The sequence below is a fragment of the Staurois parvus genome, unplaced genomic scaffold (genome assembly GCF_062004578.1).
Source record: "Staurois parvus isolate SC_StPar_1 unplaced genomic scaffold, SC_StPar_1.0 ptg000450l, whole genome shotgun sequence".
NCBI lineage: Eukaryota > Metazoa > Chordata > Amphibia > Anura > Ranidae > Staurois > Staurois parvus.
The window spans coordinates 2396933-2411833 of NW_028318246.1; positions in this window are offsets into that span (position 1 = coordinate 2396933).

A 14901-nucleotide genomic window follows, 5' to 3' on the forward strand; every position below is an offset into this window, starting at 1 on the left:
TGTAAAGGCTGAAGGTTTTTTACAGCAGCTCCCCCAGCCCCCTCAATACTTACCCAAGCCACATTGCAATCCAGCAATGTGAATGAAAGCCTCGGCTTTCCGGGATCTCTGCCTCCTCATTGGCTGAGACAGCAAGTGGGAGCCATTGGCTCCCGCTGCTGTCAATCACAGCCAGTCAGCCAATGAGGAGAGAGGGAAGTGGGGTCAAGCCTTGGCTCCATGTGTGAATGGACACACGGAGCAGCAGGTGCCCCCATAGCAAGCTGCTTGCTGTGGTGGCACCCGACAGGCAGGAGGAGCCGAGGAGAGGAGGATCCTGGCTGCTCTGTGCAAAACCACTGTATACAGTAGGTAAGTATAGACATGTTTGTTATTTTACAAAAAAAATAAATTAAACCTTTTAGAATCGCTTTAAATCCTAACATTTTCCTCTCGCATTACTTATCAGTCATAGAGTGGACATAAAAGACATATCCAATCCACACCCTACGCATCTAAATCCCACCTTAATAATTACAAAACATTAAAGAAAAATTAACTTTTTCCACCCACCGTGTCATCATTATTATTATTCCCAATTTTAAGGTATCTTTCCAAGTACAGAATGGTATTAAAATGTTAGTGGATTGAAAAGGAACAGTACTCCTGCCCCACAAAAAAATTGACAAATCAGAGGCAGAAAACTCTAGGTAAAATATTATTATAAACAATAACATTTTTTCAGAAACATATATTATGGGATAGCATTACCAGTCACAAAGATATGTCATTGTTTCATGAAAATCTCAGATTTTTGGAGTTGGGAAATAAAACGTGTTCAGGTTTTCTGGAAATATTATGTACATACAAGTTGCTTGAAGTGATTGTACCCGTATTAGTGCATTTGTGGCAGAAATGTATGTAAAAACAATTGAGTACTGTCCGTGATACTTTTTCTATTTGCACTCCAAAGGAGTACTGCTTTGACCTGAAGAAGGGGACACTCCCCGAAAGCTTGTCCTCAAAATTGTTTGTTAGTGCAAATAAAAAAAGTATCACGGACAGTACTCAATTGTTTTTACATACAAGTTTAAACAGAACTTCCAAAGTCTATATGTCAGGTTACTTTAAGCAGAAGGGCTGACAGAAGCTCAGGTGCCTACTCACGATTTAAAAACATATTATGTATGCTTTGCTTGTTTTGCCATGTCATTACCTGTTGCAGGATTTGTTCATTATCCTACATTGAGTGTTCTGTAATGCATTTTGGTTGTTTGCTCCACTGAACATTGGATCATTGTTACTGTGAGGGTGAGGTTCCATGGCTAATTTGATTTTAATCAGTTCCTGCTCCAATCAGCCCCTGAACCTGTGTAATTTATATGTGTCAGTAATTAAAGAACAAAACTGGCATCCCTAGTACTTCAGGAACAAAACACTTTGAACTTTCTGGATCTGCAAATCAAAGCAATCTCATTCTACACCTGTTAAATTTGTGTCAGGAATAATTCTGAGTTACACCTTGCAGCCAAATTACTTTCCCTGCTCGATAACTGCGATAACCTTTAGGAATGATCAGGATTGCAACCAGGGGCAGACTGACAACTCATGGGGCCCCCGGGCAATAGGGGATCATGGGGCCCCTGTGTCCTTGCCCAAACTCAAAAAAGCCTATGAAAAAGGTACCAGGGGCATCTCATGGGGCCCCCTACTGACCCCGGGCCCTCGGGCAGTGCCTGAGTTTCAAATTGGTCAGTCCCCCCCTGATTGCAATATAAATGGCAGTTAAAAATGCTATCAAATACACTGACAGTCCTGCAGACTCATACAAGCAGACAGTTTTACACTGGCAGGAAGAATCAATGAACTATCACACTGCTCAGGATCTTAGGATAAGAGAAATATGAATACAGTGCCTTGAAAAAGTATTCATACCCCTTGAAATTTTCCACATTTTGTCACATTACAACCAAAAACATAAATGTATTTTATTGGGATTTTATGTGATAGACCAACACAAAGTGGCATATAATTGTGAAATGGAAGTAAAATGATAAATGGTTTTCAAAATATTTTACAAATAAATATCTGAAAAGTGTGACGTGCTTTTGTATTGTGCCCCCTTTACTCTGATACCCCTAACTAAAATCTAGTGGTACCAATTGCCTTCAGAAGTCACCTGATTAGTAAATAGAGTCCACCTGTTTAACCATCACTAAAGATAACAAAGATGAACACAATAATAAGGGGGGGGGGGGGCAGGAGATGCAATGAACATTCTACAAAAAACTAACTGAAAAAAGAAAGACTGGTATTTTAGCAGCCTTAGGTGTATACTACTACACAATTTTTGATACATACACTTCACAGAAGAAACCTGTTTGTACCCATAGATGTAGATTGGACAGCACAGGTAACATTAGTAACAAAGTTACTGGCCTTCCGAGAGGTATTTAAAGATACTTATATGAAGTGCTAAAGGGCTCAGGCCACAGTGATCACGTAAAAGACATCTTAGGTCAAAAGTTGCTTGTCTTCTGACAGCTGAGCAGACTTAGAAAGGTCTAGCAAGTCCTAAGAACTATGGATTAAAAACATAACTATAACAGGTGCAGAGATCTACAGTATAAAGCAGGGATATTGAATTAAAATTCATGGAGGTCTGGTCATTAAAACTTTCATCCAGCAGAGGTCTGAGTTGCATGTTTGCGCTATTACTCAGGTTCTTCATAGCCCAGCACCACCATCTTACATTACAGTTTCCCCTTTACATCACAGCCCTCTTCGCATCACAGCACCCTTTATACCACAGTACTACCTTTCAAAATTCTGAACCCCCCTTTACAATACAGCCCGTTCTTTACATTACAGTGCCTGCTTTACATCACAGCCCCCCTTTGCATTCAAATCCCCCCATATTAAATCACAGTGCCTCCTTTACTTAATTGTCCTTGGTCTCCCATTCACATCACAACCCCCCCCCCCCCCACCTCCTTTACATCAGTGTCCTCAGCCTCCAACTCACATCACAGTCCCTCTCCCCTTCACATCAGTTTCCTCTGTCACCCCTTTACATCACAGCCCCCTTATCTAAATGCCAGTCCCTGCCATGGCCCGCCTTTCCTTGCACCTCAGTCCCCTTTACAGCCCCCCCTTACTTGCATTTCAGTCCCCTTCACAGCCCCCCCTTTCTTGTATCCCAGTTCCCTTCACAACTGCTCTTTTTTGCACCCTAATCCCCTTTACAGCACCCATTATTTACACCTCAGCCCCCTTCAGAACCCCCCCGTCCTTGCACCCCAGTCCTCACAACCCCCCTTCCTTGCTCCCGAGTCCACTTCACAGCCCCACTTCTTTGTACCCCAGTCCCCTTCACAGCCCCCTTTCCTTGCACCCAAGTCCCTTTCAGAGTCCCCCTTTCTTGCACCCCAGTCCCTTTTACAGCCACCCCTTACTTACACCTCAGCCCCCTTCACAGCCGCCCTCCTTCCGTGCACCCCGGTCATCACAACCCCCTTCTTTGCTCCCCAGTCCACTTCACAGCCCTACTTCCTTGAACCCCAGTCCCCTTCACCACCCCCCTTCCTTGCACCAAAGTCCTCTTCACAGCCCCCCTTTTTTTGCACCCCAGTCCCCTTTAAAGACCCTCCTTACTTACATCTTAGTCTCCTTCACAGTTCTTCCCTTCCTTGTGCCCTTGTCCCCTTTACAACCCTCCTTCCTTGTACTCCAGTCCACTTCACAGCCCCCCTTCCTTGCACCCAGTACCCTTTACATACCCCCTTACTTGCATCAAAGTCTTCTATACAGCCCCCCCCATTTACATCTCAACCCCCTTCAGAGCCCAATTTCCTTGCACCCCAGTCCTCACAACCCCCTTTCCTTGCTTCCAAATCCACTTCACAGCCCCACTTCCTTGCACCCCAGTCCCCTTCAAAGCCCTCCTTCCTTGCACCGAAGTCCTCTTCACAGCCCCCCTTTTTTACATCCCAGTCCCCTTTACAGCCCATCCTTACTTACATCTCAGCCCCCTTCAGAGCCCCCCTTCCTTGCACCCCAGTTCTCACAACCCCCCTTCCTTGTTCCCGAGTCAACTTCACAGCCTCACTTCTTTGCTCCCCAGTCCCCTTCACAGCCCCCCTTCCTTGCACCGAAGTCCTCTTCACAGCCCCTCTTTTTTGCACCACAGTCCCCTTTACAGCCCCTCCTTACTTACATCTCAGTCCCCTGCACAGTACCTCCCTTGTTTGCACCCCAGTCCCCTTTACAACCCCCTTCCTTGCATCACAGTCCAATTCACAGCCTCCCTTCCTTGTACTTCAGTCCTCTTTACAACCTTATTTGTACCCCAGTCCCCTTTACAGCCACCCCTTACATACATCTCAGCCCCCTTCACAGCCCCCTTCCTTCCTTGCACCCTGGTCCTCACAACCCCTCTTCCTTGCTCCCCAGTCCACTTCACAGCCCCACTTCCTTGAACCCCAGTCCCCTTCACAGCCCCCCTTCCTTACACTGAAGTCCACTTCACAGCCCCCCTTTTTTTGCACCCCAATCCCCTTTACAGCTCCTCCTTACTTACATCTCAGTCTCCTCCTTCACAGTTCTCTTCCTTGCACCCTAGTCCCCTTTACAACCCTCCTTCCTTGTACTCCAGTCCACTTCACAGCCCCCCTTCCTTGCACCTAGTACCTTTTATAGACCCCCCTTACTTGCATCTCAGTCCCCTCTTGCACCCAAATCCATTTTACAACCCCCCATTTTTGTATACCGGTCCCCTTCACAAGCTTCCCCTCCTTCCTTCCTTGCATCCCAGTCCCCTTTATATGAATGCCCCCTCCCTTATATTTCCCCCCTGCCATTCACAATCCTATTTTCTGTTCCTACCTTACACAGCAGGTAGAAGGCAGAAATCATGACATGCCTGGACAGTGGGTGGGACATGTGGGACATACTTGTCATGTTAACAGGCAGGTGATTGCTTGCTAGGAACCCCTTGCAACCAATCACCAGCTTGATAACTTGAAAAGTTTGAGTAACAAATACTCAGTGTGTCTGTAACGGGCCCATTTAAAACTAGGGCAAAAAACAAGCAGATGGGGATTTTTTGGGACAGAAAAGCACAGAGAGCAGAAAATGTGTACAAATTTCCCATCATTTCCTGTCCATACTCAGTGTTGGCACAGACAACAATAAAATAAGCCAAATACCCAGAATAGAATACCATGAACAGGGGAACATATTGGAAGGTAAAGAGTGAGATTTAGAACAGGAGGTTAAAGCCTAAACTAGAATACTCATAATTCAGATGAAACACACAATTTCGATGGCTTATATCAAATCCAAAAATCCCAAGAAACAGACAGATAGAAGGATCAAAGACTAGGAATGCAGTCATACTCAGCAATGAGCCAGCAATGCCTAATGCTAGAAGGTGTCCTTAAATACACTCAAACAGCAATCAGATGAAGCACTGTTGACAACAGGATGGAAACACGTCGAGGGACAAAACACAAGGATTTGATATGAATAGTTACTGAAAGACCAAATATCACGAAAATTAAAGAAGATACACAAGACCCATGATCAAAAAGTAGATAGATCATTACATTATGTTCTTTTTGAAGGTTAAAAGAAGGGTTTAAAGAATGTTGGCATTTTGGCTAAAAATGCTGAATGTGTGAAATACCCTTAAGGGACAAAATCTAAAAAGTTAAACCTATCAGAATCAAAATCTAATATTTCTAATTCTCTCTCTCTAAATATATACTGTATATACATGGCACCCCTGCATTTCTGTTAGATAATGCACAACTTTGTCCAGAAAATTGTTGCAATTACAAATGTTTAGGCATTATCATGTTTATTTCTTTTGTTTGTAATGACATACAAAGTGGAGAAACAAAAAGCCAAATCTGACACATCCCACAAAAAAACTCCAAAAACTGACTGAACAAAATTATTGACACCTTTTTAAAATTTTAAGAAATAATTGCATTCAAAGTTTATGATGCTCCTGTAATTTATATTAAACTTGTATCAATTAACAGGTGCTGACAATACAGAAATCACACTGGGCAACCAGGTAAAAAGGTAAAAAATTGACTCAACCTTTATGTTGTGCATCTCTGTGTGCCACATGGAGCAATGGAGAAGAGAAAGAGCAGCAAAAAATTGTCTGAGGATTTGAGAACAAAAATTGTGGAAAAGCATGGACAGTCTCAATACTGGTTTCAGACAAGTTCAAGCTGACCTTCAGGCACAGGGTACAACTGTGTAAGCTCACACTATACGTCACCATCTGAATGAAAAGGGACACTATGGTAGGAGACCCAGGAGAACCCTACTGCTGACACAGAAACCTAAAAAAGCCAGATTGGAGTTTGCCAAAACTTACCTGAGGAAGCCAAAGTCCTTTTGGGAGAATTTGCTGTGGACAGACAAAACAAAATTACAGCTTTTTGGTCGAGCCCATTGTTCTGCTGTTTTCACAAAAAGCAATGAGGCCTTTAATGAACATAATATAGTCCCTGCAGTCAAACATGGGGGAGGTACACTGATGTTTTGGGGTTGCTTTACTGCTTCAGGCACTGGATGTCTTGACTGTGTGCATGGCATTCTGAAATCTGAAGACTACCAAAGAATTCTGGGGTGCAATGTAGGGCCAGTGTCAGAAAGTTGGGTCTCCATCAGAAGTCATGGGTCCTACAGCAAGACAATGACCCAAAGCACATGTCAAAAAGTGCCCAGCAATGGTTTAAGACAAAGCACTGGAGAGTACTGAACTGGCCAGCAATGAGTCTAGATCTCAGTCCCTTAGAGCACCTGTGGAGAGATCTCAAAACAGCAGTTCAGAAAAGGATCCCTTCCAATCTGAGAGACCAGGAGCAGTTGGCGAAAGAAGAGTGGTCCAAAATTCCAGTAGAAAGGTGTAAGAAACTCATTGAGAGCTGAACCACATATACGGGGTGCAGACTGAAGCTCAGGTTTCACAGCTAATTGATACAGTAGTTGTTCAGCAGTTCAGGTCAGGTTTACATCAGGTTCAGTTCAGAATTAGCTCACGATCTTATCCTGTTCACACATATGCAGTTTAGGAACGGTTCCAATAGAAATCAATAGCCTGTAATCCGCACCTGAACCTGAAGCCACTGCTCAAAAATCTGACATGACTTTTTTTAAAACAGCACTGAATCTACACTCAGACATATGTGAACAGGCACCATAGGAAGCAATGTTATTTCACATGTCGGTTCAAACTGCATCCAATCTGCACATACAGTTGCAAGAAAAAGTATGTGAACCCCTTGGGATTACGTGGAGTTTTGCATAAATTGGGCATAAAATGTGCTCTGAACGTCATCTAAGTCACAACAATAGAAGAACACAGTCTGCTGAACATAATACTACACAAACATTAGATGTTGCCATGGTTTAATTGCACATAACATGTAAACATTCACAGTGCAGGGAGGAAATAGTATGTGAACCTTTGGACTTAATAACTGGTTGACCCTCCTTTGGCAGCAATAACCTCAACCAAACATTTCCTGTAGTTGAAGATCAGACCTGCACAACGATCTGGAGTAATTTTGGACCACTCCTCTTCACAAAACTGTTTCAGTGTAGCAATATTCTTGGGATGTCTGGTGTGAATCGCTCTCTTAAGGTCACGCCACAGCATTTCAATCAGGTTGAGGTCAGGACTCTGACTGGGCCACTCCAGAAGGTGTATTCTGTGCTGTTGCAGCCGTTGTTTTGTTGAATTACTTGTATGCTTTGGGTCATTGTCCTGTTGCATCACCCATCCTCTGCGGAGCTTCAGTTCGCAGACAGATGGTCGTACGTTTTCCTGCAAAATGTATTGATAAACTCTGGAATTCATTTTCCCATCAATGACAACAATCCGTCCAGGCCCTGAGGCAGCAAAGCAGCCCCAAACCATGATGCTCCCTCCGCCATGTTTTACAGTGGGGATGAGGTTTTGATGTTGGTGTGCTGTGCCTTTTTTTCTCCACACATAGTGTTGTGTGTTCTTCCCAAACAACTCAATCTTGGTTTCATCTGTCTACAGTATATTTTGCCAGTAGTGCTGTGGAACATCCAGGTGCTCTTTTGCAAACTTCAAACATGCTGCAATATTCTTTTTGGACAGCAATGGCTTCCTCCGTGGTGTCCTCCCATGTACTCCATTCTTGTTTAATATTTTCCTTATTGTAGATGTGTCAGCAAAAATGTTAGCATGTGCCAGAGATTTCTGTAGGTCTTTAGCTGACACTCTGGGTTTCTTCTTTACCTCATGCAGCATTCTGCGCTGTGCTCTTGCAGTCATTTTTACAGGACGACCACGCCTAGGGAGAGTAGCAACAGTGCTAAACTTTCTCCATTTGTAGACAGTCTGTCTTACCGTGGACACATGAACATCAAGGCTTTTGGAGATACTTTTGTAACCCTTTCCAGCTTCATGCAAGTCAACAATTCTTGATCGTAGGTCTTCTGAGAGCTCTTTCCTGCGAGGCATGGTTCACATCAGAAAGTGCTTCTTGAGGCCAGTAAACCCAAAACAGGTGTGTGTTTTTTAAGGGCAGGACAGCTGTCAACAACACATCCAATATCATCACACTAATTGGAGTCAAGGTTGGCTCACTCCTGGCTCCAATTAGCTCTGGGAGAAGTCATTAAGCTAGGGCCTCACATACTTTTTCCTCCCTGCAGTGTGAATGTTTACATGTTATGTGCACTTAAACCATGGCAACATCTAATGTTTGTGTAGTATTATGTTCAGCAGACTGTGTTCTATTGTTGTGACTTAGATGACGTTCAGAGCACATTTTATGCCCAATTATTGCAAAACTCCACGTAACCCCAAGGGGTTCACATACTTTTTCTTGCAACTGTATGTGAACAGGCACGGATTGTTACAGGAAGCAATAGATTTCAGTTATTATTTCCAAGGAGTTGCTACCAAATATTAAATTGAGGGTGCCAATAATTTTGTCCAGCCCATTTTTGGAGTTTTGCGTGGAATGTGTCAGATTTGGCTTTTTGTTTCTCCATTTTTTTGTGTTATAACAATAAAACAAAAGAAATAAACATGAGAATGCCTAAACATTTGTAATTGCAACAGTTCTCTGGGCCAAGTGGTGTATTATCTTAGGGAATTGCAGGGGTGATAATATTTTTGGCCATGACTGTACATTTATTAGTGATGTGCCTAACACCTGCATTTTCAGTTCGCGGTCGAACATTCAAACCTAACAAAAGTTTGACTGCGAACTTTGAACCCAGAGGACAATTCACTGAGCAGTATCTTTCCACATCCGAGTATGCGGTAAGATACCGTACAGCATTTAGAAAAAAAATTTAGGTATTCACTAAAAAACAATAGTAGAATACTGAGTTATTTTATTTTAAGTCATGTGGTATATTAGTAGTAAAAACTATTAATTTCAGTAGTAAAAACATGCGTTAATGTTTCAGCTGTCAGTGGGGTTCACCACTGAGAGTTGAACATAAAAAAATTGCTGGCAATTAAAATTTTAGTAAAAAAAAGCAGAGTGGGGTCCAAGCCTTTTCAGGTCTGGTATGGATTTTGAGGGGAACCTCCACTCCAAAATTGTTTTTAAAAAGGCGTGGGGTCCCCCCCCCAAAATCCATACCAGACTCTAATTTGAGCATGCAGCCCAGCAGGTCAGGAAAGGGGGGGCAAGAGAGCACCCCCCCGAACCATACCAGGCCACATGCCCTCAACATGGGGGGGTGCTTTGGGTCAGAGCACCTTGTAACCATATTGATGGGGTACTCATTAACAAAAACAAAGTTATCGACCGGGGCATGCTGGCTTGATGACGTCACAAGGGGGGTCTGCGGGGGGTGACTTATCAGAATCTGGAAGCCCCCTTTAACAAGGGCCCCCCACATCCTGCCCCCCCCTTGTGAATGAGTATGGGGTACATAGTATCCTTTCCCATACACCAAAAAAGTGTACAATGTGAATAAAACGCAACAGTTTTTGACAAGACCTTTATTAAAAAAAAAAAAAGCCAAACAAATGCTTCCATCGATGTAAACCATAATCAATCACGGCATCCAGCATTGTCACAATGAAGCCAACTCACCGAAATAGAAAAAAAACACAACGCCTGCAGACCCGTCCACACCAGATGCTATCTGACATTTGCTGGTCAGCTGTAAACAATTGGGCTGAGCTAGTGTTGACGTCACCGCTAGCTCCACCCAATTGTGCTGTGATTGGCAAAAGCATTGCACCCGACCTGTGGTCAGGTGCATTGCTTTGGCCAATCACAATGCACTGTCAGAACACAGTACATTGTGGGGCGCGGTGGGTGAACAGCCCACCAAACACCCTAGCTGTGTGTTGAGGGAACACACAAACACCTGATGTTCAAGCTGAACTTATGTTCAACTCAAATATCCAGGATATCTCTAATATCTGTATATAAATATCTTTAAGTATTCTTTATTTCTCATACATTTAGTGATGCTTTGCTTAAATGATGCTAATGCATATGTGAAAATATCCTTTTTTCCATAATAATCTTATCTAATAAATTATCCCCATCTCTTTCCATCACGTAAGATAAATACTATTAGCTTTATTACTCTGACACCCTGCATTCCCCAGGCCTACAGCTGAACTCTGGGATACGCAAGTACTGTCTAAATATAAAAGGCATGTGTAGTCTTACTTGAATATTGGTGTTTTTTGTGTACTTCTTAAAGATCTGTGCAGTAATCCAATGTGAAATTTTGTACAGAAGCTTCCTGTAATAAAGACCAGTCACTGCTGCTCCCTCTCCTTGTTCAGGATGCTTAGTCTCGTCTCTGTCTCCTCCTGTCGTTTTCTATAGGCAGCCTGCTAGGCCCTCTCCCACAGCCTGCTCTCTGCACAGGCTATGTACAGCACAGTTATGATGACAGTGCTACTTTTACAAGGTATTACCTAGGTTTATAAAGGCATTTGCTGCATATAAAGTGCATTTGTAACCTTTGTGGCTTTTGAGTAGCATAAATAACATAAAGCAGAGCTCCACCCAAAAGGGGAAGTTCCGCTTTAAGTCTTTGTCCCCCGCTCCCCATTATGGACTGGCACCTTTGGGGAGCGGGTACCCGAACTTGACAGGTACCCGCTCCCACTTCCGCTGTGATCGGCTAGGCGATCGGAAGCGGAAGTTGTCCCCCCCCCCCCCTCCTCGTAGTCTTCTGGGACACGTGACAGGTCCCAGAAGACTACGCGGCCATTCACAAAATGCAGCGCTTCTCATGCATGCGCAGTGGGCACCCGGCTGTGAAGCCGCAAACTGTCACAGCCGGGTGCCCACACTGAAGATGCCGGTGCCAGGGAGAGAAGATGGCCAGTGAAACCAGCGGTGATGAGGATACTGCTGGACTGAGGGACAGGTAAGTGGCTGTATTTTAAAAGTCATCAGCTACAGTTTTTGTAGCTGCTGACTTTTATTTATTTTTTCTTCAGGTGGAACTCTGCTTTAAATGAAAGTTTTTGTGCCCCCAGTTCACCCCTCACTCATTCCGATGGGGGAATATGATGGGTCCATATTGTTATTCAAAAATGACACTTCTGCAGACCCCACAACCACTGTGCCAGGCACTAACACTGTTGCTAGCTGCACACATGTGGTGACCAGTGGTGTATTTAGGTTTCGTGCTGACCTAGGCAACACAAAATCGCCTCCCCCCCCCACCACCACCACGGAGAAACCCTGACACCGACCAACACCCCCCTCCCCCATGAAGATGAAGAGAGCGTGACATTGACCAACAACACCCCAGCCCCCCCACCCAAGTGAACCTTCCACTACCACCGCCCCCCATACACTGGCAGATAGACACTCACCTTCACAGCTCCTGATATCCCGAGGAACAAGAGTCAGGCTCTGCATACACCATCAAGAAGCCCACAGCCTCTCTCAGATCACACTTGGCATGTGTCTCTCCTTCCATCCCTTCTTTCGGGGGGCAGCGCTGCCCCCCTGAAAAATGCCCCTGCCCCCCTGAAAAATGCTGCCCTAGGCAAATGCCTTGTTTGCCTTGCGGTAAATACACCCCTGGTGGTGACTCTGGGACTGGTGTGGCAGAGATCAGAAACACTGTTTCTGACTTACACTGGTCTGGTGACTCTGTGCTGGTATGGTGGAGATCAAGAACACTAGCATACACAGATCTGGAGACAGTAGCACTGGTGTGGTGGCAATCTGGAACACTGTTGCAGGCTTATAGAGGTCTGGTGACACTAGCACAGGTGTGGTGGTCAACAGGAATACTGTTAATGGCCACACAAGTCCGGCGACGCTGGGACTGGTGTGTCGGTGATCAGGAACACTGTTTCTGACTGCATTAGTCTGGCAACACTGGGAGTAATGTAGCTAGCTATCAGGTACATTGTAACTGGCTGCACTGGTCTGGTGACACTGTACTGATGTGGCCAGGGATCAAAAATATTAGATAAATCACTCGGCAACTAAAACCTAAATATAACCCATATAGTGAATACTCAACTTTAAAATAAGAAAAAGTCACACTTTCACCCTTGAAAGCAAATACCAACATTCAAAAACCTTTTTCTTCACCTTAACTCAATAGATAAATTAAACCATAAAATTAAATAAAGTCCCAAAAATTTAATTTTTCAAGTCCACCAAAATTTCTCAATCCTGTGTGTCCAACTTCAATATTTCCAGCATTCCGGACCCAGTGATTGCCTCGAGAAAATAAAACTAAACTAGGGTATTACCTTCAAAATATGTGTATATACCTTTCAAACCAAAATAAGTATATACAATATCTGTGCAAAAATTATTTTTCATAAAGTAGATTCAACTGTGAGTAACACGTGAATCATGCAAAATCACTCTGTGTACACTAAAATAAACGAATATAAAGTGACAAATTGTGTACACTCAAACCAAACAAAAAAAAATATAGATATAAATAACAAAAGTTAATTTAAAACAAATAAAGTGAACACTCTGTGACCACCTCTAAATGGCAAGAATGCATACAATTACCCTCATGGAGTAATATCAAGCCGTAAGGGATAATCAGATGTTATGACAGTCACTTCCAAGCTCTCAATAACTGTATGTAGGGCACATTTGTTTTTAGTAACTCCTTTGTTCCCATATATAATATTTTGTGTCCATTCATGTTTCGAGTGTGACATTAAAAAGCTATTTGTACCAGAAATTGATTCTAGTGCCTTTATAAAAGAGAAAAATCACAGTATACAGGGTAGTTAAAGTGACACTAAACCGTGGTTTAAAAAAAGAAAATTCTATTCAAGCATGTACAATACTTTCTATTGCTCTCAAACTCCTCCGTCTTTTTTTCTTTGCTGCTGTATTCCTACTTCTTCATGATCCCACTGTTAAACTAGGGACTATGGGATTCATAGTGCGCATAACTCTTTCATTCCCATCCCTTAAGTTTTTCTTTTACAGTTTAAAATATATGTTATTCTTTGTAGCGCCAAATTATAGGGGGAATCACACTTTGCTATCCTAGCCTTGTCCGTTGTCCCGGCACTGCATTTCACTATACACTCTTGCTTGAGGTGATTGTAGCCGTATTGGTGCATTTGCGACAGAAACAATTGAGTACTGTCCGTGATACTTTTTTTATTTGCACTAACATACAATTTTGAGGACAAGCTTTCGGGGAGTGTCCCCTTCTTCAAGGTCCAAGCAGCAATGATAATTCTATTTGACACAAGAGATAACGGCCTAAATTTGGACATGGGATTCCTCAATCATTATCCGACAGTTTTATGACTATCAGCTCAAGCTTCACTCCCTCTGTGATGTGGGTGTTGTCTTACCCCCCACCCTTTGCTTTAGCTGTGTCTTATCTGTAGCCATTTTTTTTTTCCATCTCTTCTAACATTCTGCTAAAACTTTGTGATTTGTATAGTACTTCTTGGACCTTGAAAAAGGGGACACTCCCCGAAAGCTTGTCCTCAAAATTGTATGTTAGTGCAAATAAAAAAAGTATCACGTACAGTACTCAATTCTTCCTATACACTCTTGAAACTGAACAGCCTGCATATCACCTACTATGGTAATGTAACTTCTTCTGCAGGCTACTAGAAAAAATGATCTCTGTACAGTGGAATATGTTTCCATGTTTTCCAGTACTTTTGCAGAGGAAACATTTAAGCTACATTCCTGCACTAGTTGCTCATTTTGCCTGTGTATCTGTGGGTATACGAGGGTTGGATCAGAGACATACTGTATACCGGAATTTGATATTGTTCTGAACTGAAATAGCCTTGGGGCTTTGCAGTTCAGATCAGGACAGTCTGCCTGAGATTGAAAACACACACTTCTGGAGCTGTATGTGTGCAGTGTATGTACGCGGTTGTGAAAATGTAATGCATTATTACACTGTTTACATTTCTGACTGGTCATAGAACATTTTACTGGTTTCTTAATTAACCCTTAGCTGGTTCTTTTTTTGTCCTTTTCAAAGTAGAATGCTTGATATTACACAAGAAATCTTTACATTTAGTCTAACAGTGCATAATTATAACTTACACACTGCTTTTAGCCCTATAAATAGAAGACTTTAAAGTTGTTTGCCTATTTCTGGCACCATGGAAATCTGGGTGTGCTAGACCTGAAAGCAGAATGCAATGCCCATCTGTGGGTTCTAAAGCAGAAGCTGTGGACTCTAAATTGATTCTCAAGAAGATGAATTGTTATTGCCATGTTTAAAATAATTTCAATGGTTGATATAACAAAACTGGTGCAAATTCTGATAGAAAAGTTAAAACTATATGTAGGGACTTCACTTCCTGTCCCATAGCTAAACAGGAAAAATAAGAGAATTTCTTGGGGACCCCCAGGTTACCACAACTAGTGTCCCCATTGGAAGAATTCCTCTCTATTA